The sequence below is a fragment of the Zea mays genome, chromosome 7 (genome assembly GCF_902167145.1).
Source record: "Zea mays cultivar B73 chromosome 7, Zm-B73-REFERENCE-NAM-5.0, whole genome shotgun sequence".
Classification (NCBI taxonomy): domain Eukaryota; kingdom Viridiplantae; phylum Streptophyta; class Magnoliopsida; order Poales; family Poaceae; genus Zea; species Zea mays.
This window is the reverse complement of record NC_050102.1, coordinates 5,917,126-5,932,364: the sequence shown is the minus strand read 5'-3', so window position 1 is coordinate 5,932,364 and position 15,239 is coordinate 5,917,126. Positions and strand designations below refer to the sequence as shown.

Genomic DNA, 15,239 nt, shown 5'->3' with positions numbered 1-15,239 from the left:
TCCAAGCCAACTAATTACTTGCTCAAGAGACGACATCTCTTCCCATGTCTTAAGCAAAGTTCTTAATCTGAGTCCTATACTCTTAAACACAACACCACATTCATTGAAAATTTTTGACCTAGTGAATGCATTCTAGGTGTATCAAGCAGTTAATGCAAGTGCAGATGATGACATGACAAGGTTTTAGTTATTGTAACACCAGGGGTGTTACAACCATAGTAACCCAAAAGGTTATCAAGGACAAGGTAAATAGAAAGCTAGTCAATCCTTAGGTTGATCATGGTATGCGGGTTGATGAATTATAAAGTAAAGGGGATATAATAGGTCAGAGGACACTTGCCTTCACGAAACAGATGCTCAGGATCTTCAGCCTTGTAGAAATCGAAGAGCTTAATTTCGGGACCAGTGGTTCACCATATCTTGATCGTCGATCCCTCGAAGCTCAGGAACAGATCGCAATCTATTCGCGACGCGAAGACGAACACGTACAAGCAAACAAACATATACATATGCATAAGAACATTACACCATACAAGATAAAATGTTATAAAAGCGAGCAATATAAAATAGAGAACGCCTCTACGGTTACACGAGGAAAAGAACCACGATAGACGAAGCTATGGTCGAGGGGTTAGCGCGTTTACGTTAAACAAGTACTAAATAGAACATCCAATTCAACATAATTATATTAATTGATATTAATCAAATGTAAATTAATACTACTACCTAGTTTTGACTAACTTACTATTTTAATAGTTGATTATTAAATAAATAACTAATTAACTCACATGAGTAATTATAAGCGAATGATTTAATCTCGCGTGCAGACAACGTGTGAAACGCGCGAACGGCGCGCGGCAAGGCGCGCGACACACGCGAACGGCGCGCGACAACGCGTGCGAACAACACGTGCGACACTCGCGAACGACCCGCGCGAAACAGCACCGCGGCACGCGCACGGTACGCGCGGACCGACATGCGAAACTAATAAATAAACAATGTGATTACACTAAATAATTATTAATAAGTAACATTTCAGTTAAGGTTAATCATATTGGTGACTAATTATGAATGCGCAAATCGAATTTCGAAATTAGATTTTAAAATTGAAATATCGTTCCAGTAACCATTGGTTAAACAAACATTTAAATAAAATAAATAAAATGTGCAACAGTGGGGATAAATATTTCTAAATTAAAATAATTTTAATACGAATCTAACGCAATTTGAATGGATCGATTCAGATTTATAATACAAAAGATATAAAATAATCACTAAATCATGGATTGTTAGCACAAAGTGATTAGACGGAGAGTAGCCTCATGCTGGGTCGCAGAGACGTGACCGAAGAGAATCTGGATGGCTGAACGTGGGATGCTTGAACAAGCCAACGAAATGCAGACATGCGGCAGGGGGTTGTTTCTCCTTTCTCTGGACGCTCGCACGGATGAACTGCATTGGCAGTTTTCCTTTCTCCTCTCTTGCACAACGGAGACTCGAGGGAAACAGTGGGGGCGGCGTAGGTAGCACGTCGGACTTGGGCGGGTCTCACCGGCCGGTCTACGGGGCGGGGTCGCAGCGGCCCGGGGAGGTGCGGCGCAGCGTGGGCCAGCGCTTGCACGGGTGCTGGCTGTAGGGCGAGCCGGGAGCCGCGGCCAAGGGGTGAGCCGGCGATGGGCGCGGTCGCATAGGCGCTTAGTTAGCCATGGCCCTGGCCATAGAGGTTTGCCATGCGAGGGGCACGGGGTTAGCAGGGGCTGGGCGGGCTAGGAGTCGCGGCCGGGGGCGAGCCGCCGCGCTGGCCGAGCATAGAGGGGAGGGGAAGAACGTGTGGGGAGGGAGGGAGCAGCTAGAGAGGAAAAGGGATAAAGGGAGAAGAAGAGGGAGCCTCACCCGGCCACTAACCTCGGCAACGACGAGAGCAGCGTAGATCTTCCTGGGCGATCGGTGCGGCGAACGACCGAGCGGCCAGGACATGGAGGGAAGCTCACCGGAGGGCCAAGGTTGGCTGGGGGCGGGGCTGGCCGCCGCAATGGCCACAACTAGCGGCTGCAGCTGGCCGGCTGCCGTGTGCAGAGGCCCGGCCCTGCCTTGCCGCGTCCACGGGAGCGGTTGTTGGCCGCGCAAGGGTGAGAGAGAGTAGCGAGGCTGAGGGGACGTGGGGGTTCAAATGATACATCGACGCGGGGCGGTTGCTGAACGAGTTAGGGAATGGGGAGTGGGTCTGCTTTCTTCTTTTCCTTTTCTATTTACTCCTTTTTAGATATAGATATATATTTATATACATATGAATATATTTGTTTATTTTAGATCATGTCCAACTAGCATAAATGCGGTAGCAGACAAAAATTATGCTTCGGCATGAAATGCAACAACCAAAGTTTCTCCAAGATTTTATTTTACTACGCTAAAAATTTATATATATATATATATATATATATATATATATATAATAACTCTTCACCATTCAGAATAATGAAAAGAAAAGCAAGAAAAAGAGAGGGTAAATCCTAAATTTCGTGAATATTAGAAAATAAATTTTATACCCCAAATTTAGGGTGTTACACGACCGTGTTGTGAGGCTTTCTTATGCCAGTAAAAAAATTTGTGCACATTGTTGCAACCGCTGTTACACATCTTTCAATGCCACTCACGCCTTGAAAACGCTCACCGCCGGTAGACTAGCTCGCGTGAAGCAGACTGCTCGTCGCCGCAGAAGGTACATAATTCCATCTTCTTCCTCATCGTCCGCCGCTGGCAAAGTTTATGTGAGCAGAGGCCACATACTGTGGTGATCCTTCGGTCGAGGTCTTCGCCAAGAAATACTGCCTTCATTGGCAGAAAAAGGTTATTGGTAGCAAGATTGCACAATTTGGTACATGCACGTTCACACCGAGGACTGGGAAGACTTCGGGTGAAGTTGTGGAGCTCGTGTCGTGCACCAAGAACAAGTGGGGAACTGGAGAGATTTTTGGTTTTATGTGACGTTGGAGGACATGAAGGGAGTTCCAGGGTTGCCTCTGTCTATCCTGTGCTCGCACTGCTACATCGCCTTCCCGCAGATTAAACTGAAGAAATGGGATACAAATGAAGACGCCCTTCAGCGTGAGGCTAAGGCGAGCAGCGGTCGTGACTTGGTGGAATAGTTCATTGCTTGCTGAGTGTGGCTTCTTGCGCACGGCTGGGATGTGGGTGAGGTGAAGCTACGCCCGATGCCCTTTTTGAATAATCAGATGGTACTGAGTTCCGCCTTCACCATCGAGTTGCATGGGCAAGATGCTGCCGCCTTCATCAGGGAAGTGGAGGCGGAGGCAGTGAAGATTGTTGGAAAATGTTTGACAATGATAGAGCTAACGAGGAGCTGGGACATTCGAGGTTTGAATGTCAGGTTGAACCATGTGTTTAAGCTGAACAGCCTTCGCTATGGTCCATATCCTGAGCAGGGCTCTGCAGACGTTGGGGATGCTGAGGAGTGTAAAAAGGGTGGGGTGAAGCATGGTAGGGTTGATGTAGGTTGTTCTTAGGGTAAATCTTTTGTGGCGCCGATAAGGAAAAGGAGGAAAGTTGAGGCGAAGGAAAAGGAACCGGCGAGGGCGGCTGGGGTGGCGTAGGCTCTGGACAAGTTTGTTGAGGAGCTGGCTGAAACGTGTGTCAAGCTAGGAGAGGTTATGGCTTTGCCTGTCCTGCGGGAAGTGTCTGACAGAATGCTGAAAGTGACTAGGGGTGAGTGGTGGAGGGACGTTCCCATTCCTTGGCTGCACCCTTCGGCGACTTTTTGCTGAGAGTCATTGCGTCTGCTGGGACGATTTCGCACCCATAGGTGTCTGCGCGCACTTTTTGTGCTAATCCAGCTGCAACCTTAGGTGACTTTTTGCTTAGAGTCATTTGCTGTCGCACGTGATGGCTGACTTAGATTTTTACCATTGTGGTGACTGTCTTGTTGTGGAATTGGGAAGGCCGACTTTGTGGCCTTTTTTGACGTGTTCGCTCCGCACTTTTCTTTATGGGGGACTTTCCTGTTTATTTTATTACATGGTGTCGCCTCATTAAAAACCTTGCCCCTGCGAGGAAAAGAGTGTGGACCTAAATGGAGCAATGTACCAAATATATTTAGAAGGGCGTGAAGGCCCTGGATGTGTGCTATCCTACAGGTAGTATTTTCTCATATTATGTACATTCCAGGAATGTTCGAGGTTTGTGCCTGTTTGACTTGCAACCCTATATGAATTCAGGGATGTCTTCTTGACGATGAAGGGTCCTTCCCACTTTGGTTCGAGTTTGCCTTTGGATTCTATTCTTGTTGTCCTAATGAGGACGAGGTCTCCTTCTTTGAACTCTTTGTGGGTGATAGTTTTGTCTCTCCAGCTCTTTGTTGCTGCTTGATATTTGTACAGTGCGTCGAGGGCCTCGACCCGGTCTCCATCAAGGAAGTCTTTTGCTGTTAGCTCGTCGATGTCTTGGGTCACATTGGGGTTAGTCCAGAGCGACCCATGTCTGAGTTCCTGCGGAGTCATTACTTCAGCCCCATACATTAGTCTGAAAGGCGTGAACCATGTGGCACGGGACTCCATTGTGTTTAGTGCCCATACTACCTCGGGTAACTGTTCTGCCCACTTTCCTTTTTTGTCTTGCAGCATTCTTTTTCTGATTGCGATGAAGATCTTGCCATTTGCGTGTTCCATGACTCCATTAGACTATGGATGGTAGACTGATGCGAAAATTGCGCGTGTACCGATAGAAGCACAAAATTTTCGGAAATCTTGGTTGTCAAATTGTTTTCCATTGTCCACCGTTAGCTCGGAGGGGACTCCGAAGCGGCAGACAATGTTCTGCCAAAAGAACTTTTGTGTTGTCTTTGCTGTGATCGTGGATACAGCCCTTGCTTCAATCCACCTGGTGAAGTATTCTACTGTAACGAAGGTGAATTTGAGATTGCCTTGCGCTGTGGGTAGTGAGCCGATTATGTTGAGGCCCCACCGTTAGAGAGACCATGTGTGGGCGATCAATTTTGTACACTGTGAAGGTGCCCCGCTCGAGGTGTGAATTTCTGGCATGCTTCACATGAGCGGACTGCGTGGTTTGTTGCGCACATGATGGCTGGATAGTAGAATCCTTGGCGCATAACCTTGGAGGCGAGGGCTCTGGGTCCTGAGTGGGAACTACAGATGCCTTTATGTACGTCACAGAGGAGCTCAATGCCTTCGACCGATGTAATACTATTGAGCAAAGGTTGACTCATTCCTTTTTGTATAGTTGGCCTCCTATTATTGCGAAATCATCGCTTCAATAGTTCAACCTTTTGGCCTCGGCCTGATTGGTGGGGTGATAGTGGACCTGAAGGTACAGGGTTATTGGTGCTCTCTAGTCCTTGGTCATTATTAGGTTTACGATTCTTTGGCCTTCGGGGTCGTCTGTGATTTTGAGCCCTTCAGGGTTTCTCACCACTGGTATGTCTATCGTGTGGAAGAACACATCTGAGGGTATGGGGTCACCCCTTGTTGCTGCCTTTGCTAACATGTCGGCCTCTTCAATCTTGCTCCTGTCTATATGTTGTAGTGTGATTCCATGAATTGTTTCTCCAGACTTTGCATGGCTGATAAATATTGCATGAGGACCGGCTCCCTGGCTGTGCAATCTTTCTCGATTTGTCCAACAACGATCTTGGAATCAGTTTTGACTATGCAGGTTGTTACCCCGATGGATCTGAGTTTCTAAAGTCCTAGGATGATAGCTTCATACTCTGCTATGTTGTTTGTGCATCTGTCTGACTAGAGTGTGAAGCTTAGGCGTGCGATGTATCTATACTTGGCGTCGGATGGTGCCATGATGACTGTTGCGGCGCCTACCCCCGTATGGCACCATTGAAAGGGAAATAGGGTCAAACCTTTTCCTAAATGATTTTGGTGGTTGAAATGACCAACACAAATAATTGGACTAACTAGTTTGCTCTAGATTATATATTCTACAGGTGCTAAAGGTTCAACACAAACCAATAAAAAGGTCCAAGTTGGGGTTCAAAAGAAAGGAGCAAAAGAAACCGAAGAGAACCCTGGTCTGGCGCACCGGAATGTCCGGTGTGCCACCGGACAGTGTCCGGTGCACCAAGGGCAACCGACTCAAACTCTTCACCTTCGAGTTTCTAGAGAGCAGCTCCACTATAATTCACCGGACTGTCCGGTGTGCGAGCGGAGCAATGGCTATCAAGCGCAATGGTCAACTCCAACGGTCACTGCCAAATGCTACAGTGCGCAACAGTACGCGGCAAAGTCAGAGCGCACCAGACACTGAATAGTAGCTGTCCGGTGTGGCACCGGACTGTCCGGTGCCCCAAGAAGTCAAAGCTCCAATGGTCAAAACCGTTAGAACCCTAACGGTTGGGTGACATGGCTGGCGCACCGAACAGTGTCCGGTGGCGCACTGGACTGTCCGGTGCGCCCATCGACAGACAGCCTCCCCAATGGTTGAATTGGTGGTTGGGGCTATAAATACCCCCAACCACCACCATTCCAAGCATCCAAGTTTTTCTGACATCTCATTCAATACAAGAGCTAGTGCAATCAATACAAGACACAATTCAATAGAATCAAAGCCTCTCCAAGTCCCAAATCCACTCCAAATAAATAGTGACTAGAAAGAGAGTTTTTGCTCGTGTTCTTTGAGCTCTTGTTCTTGGATCACTTTCTTCTTCCTCATTCTTGTTCTCAAGACACTTGTAATCAAAGCAAGAGACACCAAGTTGTGGTGGTCCTTATGAAGGGTCTAAGTGACCCGTTTGATTAAGGAGAAAGCTCACTCGGTCTAAGTGACCGTTTGAGAGAGGGAAAGGGTTGAAAGAGACCCGGTCTTTGTGACCACCTCAATGGGGACTAGGTTCTTTAGAACCGAACCTCAGTAAAACAAATCACCGTGTCATCCGCTCTATTTCTTTGGTTGATTTGTTTTCCCCTCTCTTTCGGACTCAGTTTTATTTCTAACGCTAACCCTGGCTTGTAGTTGTGTTTAAAATTGTAAATTTCAGTTTCTGCCTATTCACCCCCCTCTAAGCGACTTTCAATTGGTATCGGAGCCCGGTACTTCATTAAAGTCTAACCACTCGAAGTGATGTTGGGAGGATCCGCCAAGATGGAGATGGAAACGGACACAAGTCGCGGGAAGGCTCCATCAAGGAAGTCCGGCGCCAAAGGAAGGGAGGACTCACCTCCTCGTGTCAAGTCGCAACGGAGTGGCGACAGGAAAAAGAAAATGAAGAAAGTGGTCTACTATGAGACCGATTCTTCATCGCCCTCCACCTCTGGCTCCGACGCACCGTCCGTCACTTCTAAGCGCCATGAGCGCAAGAAGTTTAGTAAGATCCCCTTACATTATCCCCGCATTTCTAAACGCACTCCTTTACTTTCCGTCCCATTAGGCAAACCACCGGTTTTTGACGATGAAGATTATTATATGTGGAGTGATAAAATGAGGCATCATCTAACCTCACTCCACGCTAGCATTTGGGACATTGTTGAGTTTGGAGCGTAGGTACCATCCGTGGGGGATGAAGGCTACGACTCGAACGAGGTCGCTCAAATCCGACACTTCAACTCCCAAGCCACTACTATACTCCTCGCCTCTCTATGTCGAGAGGATTATAACACGGTGCAAGTGTTGAATAGTGCCAAAGAGGTTTGAGACATACTAAAGACCGCGCACGAAGGAGATGAGGTGACCAAGATCACCAAGCGAGAGACGATTGAGGGGGAGCTCGGTCGATTCATCCTCAACCAAGGAGAGGAGCCACAAGCAATGTACAACCGGCTCAAGACCTTGGTCAATCAAGTGCACAACCTCGGGAGCACCAAATGGGACGACCATGAAATAGTCAAGGTTATTCTAAGATCACTTGTTTTTCGTAATCCTACATAATTTCAATTAATTCGTGGTGATCCTAGATATAAGCTAATGTCTCCCGAGGAGGTTATAGGAAAGTTTGTGAGCTTTGAGTTGATGATCAAAGGCTCCAAACAAATCATCGAGCAAGGCGGCACCTCTACACCCGAGGTGCAACCCGTCGCATTCAAAGCGACGGAAGAAAAGAAAGAAGAGTCTACATCAAGTAGGCTCCCCATCGATGCCTCCAAGCTCAACAACAAAGAAATGATGCTCATCATCAAGAGCTTTCGCCAAATCCTCAAGCAAAGGAGGGGGAAGGATTACAAGCCCCTCTCCAAGAAAGTGTGTTACAAATGTGGTAAGACCGGTCATTTTATTGCTAAATGTCCATTATCTAATGATAGTGACAGGGGCGACGACAAGAAGGGAAAGAGGAAGGAAAAGAAAAGATACTACAAGAAGAAGGGCGGCGATGCCCATGTATGCCGGGAATGGGACTCCATTGAGAGCTCCACCGACTCCTCCTCTGACGAGGACGCCGCCAACATCGCCGTCAACAAGGGACTCCTCTTCCCCAACGTCGGCCACAAGTGCCTCATGGCAAAGGACGACAAAAAGAAGAAGGTAAAATCTAGAGCCTCCACATCTAGTGATGAGGATAGCTCTAGTGAAGATGAGGATGATTTGGTTGCCAACTTAAACATGCAACAAAAAGAAAAATTGAATGAATTGATAGGTGCCATTCATGAGATGGATGAACTCTTGGATAGCCAAGAGGAATTCCTTATTAAGGAAAACAAAAAACATGTTAAAGTTAAAAATGCTTATGCTCAGGGAATAGAGAAATGTGAAAAATTAACTAGTGAGCTTAGCATTTGCCATGACACTATCTCCAACCTTAGAATTGAAAATGCTAATTTGATTGCTAAGGTTGAAAAGAGAAATGTCTGTGATGATTCAATTTTCAATCTTAAAAATGATAATGCTAGTTTAATTGCTAAGATTGACAAATTGAATGAATCAATTTCTAGCCTTAAGATTGAGAATGATAAATTAATTGCTAAGGCTAAGGATTTGAATGTTTGCAATGCTACTATTTCCAATCTTAGAGATGAGAATGCTATTTTACGTGCTAAGATTGATGAATTAAATGTTTGCAAACCCTCTACATCTAGTGTTGATCATGTTACCATTTGTACTAGATGTAGAGACATTAATGTTGATGCTATTCATGATCACCTAGCTTTAATTAAACAACAAAATGATTGCATAGCACAACTAACTAGTAAAATTAATGAGCATGAGATAGAAAATGAAAAATTTAAATTTGCTAGGAGCATGCTCTATAATGGGAGACATCCTGGCATTAAGGATGGCATTGGTTTCCAAGAGGGAAGCAATGTCAAGCTTAATGCCCCCAAGAAATTGTCTAATTTTGTTAAGGGTAAGGCTCCCATGGCTTAGGATAACGAGGGCTATATTTTATATCCTGCTGGTTATCCCGAGCATAAGATTAGGAGAATTCATGCAAAGAAGTCTCATTCTGCTTCTCACCATGCATTTATGTATAAGAATGAGGCATCTAGCTCTAGGCATTCTACCCATGTTAAAATGCCTAAAAAGAAATCTCATATTGCATCAAATGAGCCTAATGTTTCATTTAAGACTTTTGATGCTTCTTATGTGCTCACTAACAAATCAGGCAAAATAGTTGCCAAATATGTTGGGGGCAAACACAAGGGCTCCAAGACTTGTGTTTGGGTACCCAAGGTGCTTGTTTCTAATGTGAAAGGACCCAAGACCGTTTGGGTACCTAAGAACAAGGCCTAAACTTGTTTTGTAGGTTTATGCATCCGAGGGCTCAAGTTGGATCATTGATAGCGAATGTACAAACCACATGACAGGGGAGAAAAGGATGTTCTCCTCCTACGAGAAAAACGATGATCCCTAAAGAGCTATCACATTCGGGGATGGAAATCAAGGTTTGGTCAAAGGACTCGGTAAAATTGCTATATCTCGTGACTATTCTATTTTCAATGTTTTTCTTGTAGATTCTTTAGATTACAATTTGCTTTCTGTTTCTCAATTATGTAAAATGGGCTACAACTATCTTTTTACGGATATAGGTGTTACTGTCTTTAGAAGAAGTGATGATTCAGTAGCATTTAAGGGAGTGTTAGAGGGTCAGCTACACTTAGTTGATTTCAATAGAGCTGAACTCGACACTTGCTTAATTGCTAAGACTAATATGGGTTGGCTCTGCCATCGTCGACTAGCCCATGTTAGGATGAAGAATCTCCACAAGCTTCTAAAGAGAGAACACATTTTGGGACTAAAAAATGTTCATTTTGAGAAAGACAAGGTTTGTAGCGCATGTCAAGCAGGGAAGCAAGTTGGCTCCCATCATCCACACAAGAACATCATGACGACCGACAGGCCGCTTGAGCTACTCCACATGGATTTATTTGGCCCAATCGCTTACATAAGCATCGGCGGGAGTAAGTATTGTCTTGTAATTGTGGATGATTATTCTCGCTTCACTTGGGTGTTCTTTTTGCAGGAAAAATCTCAAACCCAAGAGACTTTAAAGGGATTCTTGAGACGGGCTCAAAACGAGTTCGGATTAAGGATCAAGAAGATAAGAAGCGACAACGGGACGGAGTTCAAGAACTCTCAAATTGAAGGCTTTCTTGAGGAGGAGGGCATCAAGCATGAGTTCTCTTCTCCCTACACACCTCAACAAAATTATGTAGTAGAGAGGAAGAATAGAACTCTAATGGACATGGCAAGGACCATGCTTGATGAGTACAAGACTCCGGACCGGTTTTGGGCTGAGGCGATTAACACCGCCTGCTACTCCATCAACTGGTTATATCTTCACCGAATCCTCAAGAAGACATCATATGAACTCCTCACTGGTAAAAAGCCCAATGTTTCATATTTTAGAGTCTTTGGTAGCAAATGCTTTATTCTTATTAAAAAAGGTAGAAAATCTAAATTTGCTCCTAAGGCTGTAGAAGGCTTTTAACTAGGATATGACTCAAACACAAGGGCATATAGAGTCTTCAACAAATCCACTGGATTAGTTGAAGTTTCTTGTGACATTGTGTTTGATGATACTAATGGCTCCCAAGTGGAGCAAGTTGATCTTGATGAACTAGATGAGGAGGAGGCTCCATGCGTCACGCTAAGGAACATGTCCATTGGGGATGTGTGTCCTAAGGAATCAGAAGAGCCTCCACAAGCACAAGCACAAGATCAACCATCATCTTCAAATCAAGCATCTCCACCAACTCAAAATGAGGATCAGCCTCAAGACAATGAAGATCAAGAAGATGAGCCACCTCAAGAGGAGGATAATGATCAAGGGGGAGATGACAATGAACAATACAAGGAAGATGATCAAGAAGAACAGGGTCAAAGATTGCCACACCCAAGAGTCCACCAAGCGATTCAAAGAGATCACCCCGTGAACTCAATTCTCGGTGACATTCATAAGGGGGTAACTACTCGATCTTGAGTCGCACAATTTTGTGAACATTACTCTTTTGTGTCTTCTATTGAGCCATACAGGGTGGAAGATGCATTGAGAGATTCGGATTGGGTGTTGGCAATGCAAGAGGAGCTCAACAACTTCACAAGGAATGAGGTATGGCATCTTGTTCCACGTCCTAATCAAAATATTGTAGGTACCAAGTGGGTGTTCCGCAACAAGCAAGATGAGCATGGTGTGGTGACAAGGAACAAAGCCCAACTTGTGGCCAAAGGATATTCACAAGTCAAAGGTTTGGATTTCAGTGAAACCTATGCACCAGTAGCTAGGCTTGAGTCAGTTCGCATATTACTTGCCTATGCTACTTACCATGGCTTTAAGCTCTATCAAATGGATGTGAAAAGTGCCTTCCTAAATGGACCAATCAAGGAAGAGGTCTATGTTGAGCAACCTCCCGGCTTTGAAGATAGTGAGTACCCTAATCATGTTTATAAACTCTCTAAGGCGCTTTATGGGCTTAAGCAAGCCCCAAGAGCATGGTATGAATGCCTAAGAGATTTCCTTATCACTAATGGCTTCAAAGTCGGAAAAGCCGATCCTACACTCTTTACTAAAACCATTGCAAATGATTTGTTTGTATGCCAAATTTATGTTGATGATATCATATTTGGGTCTACTAACAAATCTACATGTGAAGAGTTTAGTAGGATTATGATTCAAAAATTCGAGATGTCAATGATGTGGGAGTTGAAGTATTTCCTAGGATTTCAAGTAAAGCAACTCCAAGAGGGTACCTTCATCAGCCAAACCAAGTACATTCAAGATATACTTACCAAGTTTGGAATGAAGGATGCCAAGCCCATCAAGACACCCATGGGAACCAATGGGCATCTCGACCTCGTCACGGGAGGTAAATCCATAGATCAAAAGGTATACCGATCGATGATAGGATTTTTACTCTATTTATGTGCATCTCGACCAGATATTATGCTTTCAGTATGCATGTGTGCAAGGTTCCAAGCCGATCCTAAGGAAGTTCACCTTAGGGCCGTGAAAAGAATCATGAGATATTTAGTTCATACACCTAAGTTTGGTCTTTGGTACCCCAAGGGATCCACCTTTGATTTAATAGGTTATTCAGATGCTGATTGGGCAGGGTGTAAAATTGATAGGAAGAGCACATCATGGATTTGTCAGTTTTTGGGAAGATCCCTGGTGTCTTGGGCTTCAAAGAAACAAAACACAGTAACTCTTTCTACCGCCGAAGCCGAGTATATTGCCGCAGGCCACTATTGCTCGCAATTGCTTTGGATGAGACAAACCCTAAGGGACTATGGCTACAAATTGAGCAAAGTCCCTCTCCTATGTGACAATGAGAGTGCAATCCGCATGGCAGATAATCCCGTTGAACACAGCCGCACTAAACACATAGCCATTCGGTATCACTTTTTGAGGGATCACCAACAAAGGGGGGATATCGAGATTGCCTATGTTAGCACAAAAGAATAATTAGCCGATATCTTTACCAAACCATTAGATGAGAAAACCATTACCAAACTTAGGAATGAGCTAAATATTCTTGATTCTCGGAACTTTGATTGACACTTTGCATGCATAGCTTATGTATATACCTTTGATCATATCTCTTTTATGCCTATGACTAATGTGTTTTCAAGTGAATTTTCACTAAGTCATAGATTGAAAGGGAAATGGAGTCTTCAGCGAAGACAAGGCTTCCACTCCACTCTATCGGTATTATTTACCCTTCGTCGTCACTCCGTACCGCTCTCCACTTTGGTATAATCTTCACTCATATTCATTTGTACCATTGAGGAGAAAAGTAAAAGGGCTCTCAAATGACTCTGTTTTTGGCGATTAATGCCAAAGGGGGAGAAATATTAAGCCCAAACCAAAAGGACCGCACCACCACCAATTTCAAAGTTTTTAAAGAAGTTTTCAATTGGTATCTAAATCTTTTTCATATTGGTAAAACCCTTTTGAACACTAAGAGGAGAATTTCATTCAAGGGGAGTTTTGTTTTAGTCAAAGGAAAAGCATTTGAAACAGAGGGAGAAAAATTTCAAATCTTGAAAATGCTTCTCGAAATCTTATTCATGTACCTTTGGCTATTTGCAAAAAGACTTTGAAAAGATTTTCCAAAAGAATTTGCAAAAACAAAACAAGTGGTGCAAATGTGGTCCAAAATGTTAAAAGAAAGAAAGCAATTCACGCATATCTAGTGAAAGTATAAATTGGTCTAATTCCAAACAACCTTTGCACTTACCTTATGCAAACTAGTCCAATTTTGCACTTATATATTTGCTTTGGTTTGTGTTGGCATCAATCACCAAAAAGGGGGAGATTGAAAGGGAAATAGGGTCAAACCTTTTCCTAAATGATTTTGGTGGTTGAAATGACCAACACAAATAGTTGGACTAACTAGTTTGCTCTAGATTATATATTCTACAGGTCCTAAAGGTTCAACACAAACCAATAAAAAGGTCCAAGTTAGGGTGCAAAAGAAAGGAGCAAAAGAAACCGAAGAGAACCCTGGTCTGGCGCACCGGACTGTTCGGTGTGCCACCGGACAGTGTCCGGTGCACCAGGGGCAATCAACTGAAACTCTTCACCTTCGGGATTCTGGAGAGCAGCTCGGCTATAATTCACCGGACTGTCTAGTGGGCCACCGGAATGTCTGGTGTGCGAGCGGAGCAACAGCTATCAAGCGCAACGGTCACTGCCAAACACTACAGTGCGCAACAGTACGTGGCAGAGTCAGAGCGCACCGGACACTGAACAGTAGCTGTCCGATGTGGCACCGGACTGTCCGGTGCCCCAAGAAGTCAGAGCTCCAACGGTCAAAACCATCAGAACCCTAATAGTTGGGTGATGTGGCTGGCGCACCGGACTGTCCGGTGCGCCCATCGACAGATAGCCTCCCCAACGGTTGAATTGGTGGTTGGCGCTATAAATACCCCCCAACCACCACCATTCCAAGCATCCAAGTTTTTCAAACATCTCATTCAATACAAGAGCTAGTGCAATCAATACAAGACACAATTCAATAGAATCAAAGCCTCTCCAAGTCTCAAATCCACTCCAAATAAATAGTGACTAGAAAGAGAGTTTTTGCTCGTGTTCTTTGAGCTCTTGTTCTTGGATCGCTTTCTTCTTTCTCATTCTTGTTTTCAAGACACTTGTAATCAAAGCAAGAGACACCAAGTTGTGGTGGTTCTTGTGAAGGGTCTAAGTGACCCGTTTGATTAAGGAGAAAGCTCACTCAGTCTAAGTGACCGTTTGAGAGAGGAAAAGAGTTGAAAGAGACCCGGTCTTTGTGACCACCTCAACGGGGACTAGGTTCTTTAGAACCAAACCTTGGTAAAACAAATCACCGTGTCATCCGCTCTATTTCTTTGGTTGATTTGTTTTCCCCTCTCTTTCAGACTCAGTTTTATTTCTAACGCTAACCCCGGATTGTAGTTGTGTTTAAAATTGTAAATTTCAATTTCCGCCTATTCACCCCCCCCTCTAGGCGACTTTCAACCATGCGCCATCATAGTGTATAGTCCAGTTTGTCTCTATACTGTTGTGGTTAGGAGTTGAAGACCCCTCCAGTTGACTATGAAGTCGGCAAGGACCCGTGATTCGATTGTGGTTCTTGGTTCGAAGGAGATATTATAGTCGGAGAGTTTGGCTGTCCATTTCGCTATTCTAACGAATGCCTTGGGGTTCCTAAACATGTTACTAAGACCTTCATCTGTGGGGATCCTTATCTTGTATGCCTCGAAGTAGTACCTTAGTTTGCGCGAAGCCATGAGGACTGCGTAGGCTATTTTTTCCAGTTCTGTCATATTGCACTTGGAATTAGTGAGGA

General features: G+C 44.6%; 1 protein-coding gene across 1 annotated transcript in view; it reads right to left on the bottom strand.

Moving 5' to 3' along the window:
* LOC100382101 (uncharacterized) overlaps positions 1-2,184 on the bottom strand; it is a 40,950-nt gene extending 38,766 nt beyond the window's left edge. Inside the window, exons 1-2 of the mRNA NM_001174862.1 lie at positions 1,894-2,184; positions 341-460 (exon numbers count right to left, since the gene is read on the bottom strand). The gene's annotated coding sequence lies outside the window, so the exon portion shown is untranslated. The remainder of the gene's footprint in view (positions 1-340; positions 461-1,893) is intronic.
* Between the last annotated feature and the right edge of the window lie 13,055 nt (positions 2,185-15,239).